The sequence below is a fragment of the Chenopodium album genome, chromosome 17, assembly GCF_948465745.1.
Source record: "Chenopodium album chromosome 17, dcCheAlbu1.1, whole genome shotgun sequence".
NCBI classification, from domain to species: domain Eukaryota; kingdom Viridiplantae; phylum Streptophyta; class Magnoliopsida; order Caryophyllales; family Amaranthaceae; genus Chenopodium; species Chenopodium album.
Window position 1 is genome coordinate 11,112,072 of NC_137850.1, and position 3,595 is coordinate 11,115,666.

The window sequence follows — 3,595 nt, forward strand, 5'->3', positions numbered from 1 at the left end:
CTACTCTGCATGTGCTTTTGCATACTAGCTAACATCGTTCTAATTTCTGACAAGGCAGGGTTAGTAAAAGAAGGTGGAGTTTGTGGTTGGGTTTTCTGGCTAGAGTTAGGGTGTTGGTAGTATTTCTGTTGTGGTGCTTGTTGTGGAGGTGGAGGATTTTGCACATGGTGCTACGGTAAGAAAGATATGGATGGTTCCGGAGGCCAGGATTATAGATGTTGGAGTATGGGTTATTTTGCCTATAGGCTTGAAAGGCATTAACTTGCTCTACAAAACTCATACAATCTTGTTCCCAATGACCTACAATTCCACAATTTTCACAAAAAGCTTCATTAGTGTTATTATTAACAGCTGAAACATTAGCTACAGAAGTAGGATAAACAGTACTAAGATTATCTAATTTCTGACAAATAAAAGTTAATTAAGCTTGCACAAAAGATACAGAATCGACACTATGTTTCCCTTTGTTTGCAAAGCCTCTAGGATTCACATATTGGGAATTGTGAATTGCCATCACTTTGATAACTATTCCTGCTACATCTACTTGAAGATTCATAAATATTCCATTAGCCTCTGAATCAAGAATTGATCTAGATGAATTTCCAAGCCCGTTGTAGAAGGCTTGGATTATCTGCCACTATGCTAATCCATGATGGGGACATTTTCTTTGCAAATCCTTAAATATTTCCCAAGCATCATATAGACTTTCATCAGCTTCTTGGGCAAAATTTCGGATTGAACTCCTTAATAAAACTGTTCTCTCTGCAAGGTAATAGTTATTATACAAATTCAAAGAAAGAGTATCCCAGTCAGTAATACCAAGTGCAATTCTATTCAATCCATTATACCATAATTTAGCTTTACCACACAAAAAAAGGGAAAAAAGAATCTCCTTAATTTGGTCTTGAGTGACCCCAGTTTGCCTAAAAGTATTGCAATATTGACAGAAATCCAAAACATGAAGATTTGGATCTTTACCCTTAGCTCCGCTGAATTGCTTCCTTTCAATCATAGTAATAAACTGGGGTTTAATCTCAAATTCCACTCCATTGATATTAAGTGTAGGAGCAATATGAGGAAAATCTGTCAAGGATGGCTGCGAATAATCGCTAAGCTTGCGAGGTGGAGGAGGTGGTGGATTTGCCATCTTTGATTCTGGTTATGAAGAAACGTCTGTGTCACTAGAATCAGATGGGGGTTCCAAAGGTATATTACCCTCGGAAGTGGCTCGTACTTGTCTGAAAAGATTCTTCTGTCTATGAAAAGATCGGTAGATTTCAAGATCGAATGGAATGTAACCTGATCTAGAACCCCAAGGCATAAACACATAACTAAACAAACAAATATGAGAAATTTGTCCCAAAGAACTTGCGTTCTCTGAGACGGGATAAAATAATTTAGATTACACAAACAATTAGAAAATAAAAATAAAAACATTTCCCCGGTAACAATGCCAAAAGTTTGATAGGCTAAAGTCGTATCACCTAATCAGAAGTATTACCTAAGTCTTCTAACTAATGTAGATAGGGAAGTAGGGTCTAATCCGCAGGGAAACAAGTCTTTCTAATCCTAATTAATTAATATAATCTAAACTATCAAGTAACCAAATTATTTTTAAAGGAATTAAACTAAGGAGAATAATTAAGGATAAATCAATAATAAAAAGCCTAGGGTCACAGGTTCACCAATAATTAATGTTCCGGGATAAAACATAACAATCACCAATTAATATTACACATATAACATGATTAACAGGCTCTCGCAATTTATTAATCAACATAGGTCTAACAGGCTCTCGCAATTTACTAGATCTAAGTTCCTATTGAAAATAGCCTTTAATATCAAATTAACATTTGCTCGATTCCTCAATTCAATATTGCTATACTTTCACAATCAAATCACATCTGCTCGATTCATAATCTAATTACAAAGAATTAAAACAATTTAATAAGAAATTATCAAGCAATATCAATAATCAACAATAAAAAATTATCCCTTCATATTAATTATGGATCCCCCAAGAACCCTATAATTAAACTACTCACACATATTTAAATCTAAACAAATCAAAGCATATGAATAAGACATGATCAAAATCAAAACAAAAATTAATAAAGCAATTAAAATCAAAGCAATTAAATAAGCAATAAAAGAGAGAAGAAATAATACCGAAAGAAGGAAATGTGAAATTGCACTAAAAGGGGAAAACTTGAGTTCAACAATAAATCACCAACTAAGAATCTCTCCAGAGTTAAGTATGAAAGAAGTAATAATAAAAACATAGCTAATAAAGGTTACAAAAACAGTTTTAATACTAAGCTCAAGAATTAGCCAAACAACGATTCCTAAACCCCCCAGAATTACACGCACCCGATCGGGCGGTCGCCCGATCAGACCCGCCTTTTTCTTTACCTCCGCAATCTGGGCAACCTCCCAATCGAGCCATAGGCCGCCTGATCAGGCCTGGTCTTTTGTTGGCTAAATTTTTTCTTTCTTGTTTTCTTTGGGCTTTAATTATTAAAGGCCCAATCACTTCTTCTTGGTCCATTATTTCGACTAAATATACAAACCAAGCCCTTAATCACTGATATGATCGGTCTTGGGCTACGATCAACGGTTAAGAATGTGATACAAGCTTCAATATCTCATAGTGGCCAAAAAACTATAGAAATTACCGACAAATCCGGGAAATTCCTACAAAACAAATGCCAACTCTACAAAACACTCGAAACCACACATTAGTACTAAGAATGGCTCCGAAAAGCTCAAATATGCATATAAATGACCGTGGAACGGAGGATAAAATAGCATATAAAACACATACATCAATTTTAAATCGAATGAGTTAAGAATACCTTTGCTTCTTATAGAAGTTTCTTGATGTGCTTGATGTTAATGTGGCCAAGACGACAAAACCACAAGTATGTCTGATATGTCTCGACGATCTTAGCTCTCTTGGTGGTATCATTAACATTATAAACTTGTTTGTCTAAAGAAAGAACATTTGGATAAACGTGTCATGCCATAAAACATATAAAAAAGACTTTCAAAACAATCACTTGTAATAGTCTTGTGATCAAACAACTCGACGTCCAACGCCAAAAGATCAAAATATGTTCGACAATAAAACTAAGATAAGTTCTATTTTAAGACAAACTATGTGATTACAAGCTTGATGGAAATATTGTCTTCTTCTTCCGCTTGTACATGCACATCCACTTGTGAATCTCTTCTCACTTTGTTCATGTAATAGGAGCATATAATGAGTCATTTATGGTATCTAATACCTTATGAATTACTTATATTCAAGTGTTAGTTTATAAATAAGACACCTGAGGTAGAAGCTACTTTTCCCTTCGCCTTATCTTCTCGGTATACGCTACATTCCTTTTTGTAGTGGCCTTGCCTACTACAATAGAAGCATCGCATCTTTGCCTTTTCTTTGAAATCCCTCTTCTTAGGATTTAAAGAAAACCTTGTACCCTTACAAGAATCATCTCTACGAAGCTCTTGAACAACCTCCATCAACGAGAGTTTATCCCAATTTGCTGTCAAATGCATTTTCAATGCAACATAGCCTTAATGGAGTAAGCTT

At 35.0% G+C, this 3,595-nt stretch overlaps 1 non-coding gene across 1 annotated transcript; it reads left to right on the forward strand.

Moving 5' to 3' along the window:
• The first annotated feature begins 644 nt into the window (after nucleotides 1-644).
• On the forward strand, nucleotides 645-755 carry LOC145590322 (small nucleolar RNA R71). The gene has a single exon (XR_014101949.1). It is a non-coding gene; the product is annotated as a small nucleolar RNA R71 (small nucleolar RNA).
• Nucleotides 756-3,595: the final 2,840 nt, after the last annotated feature.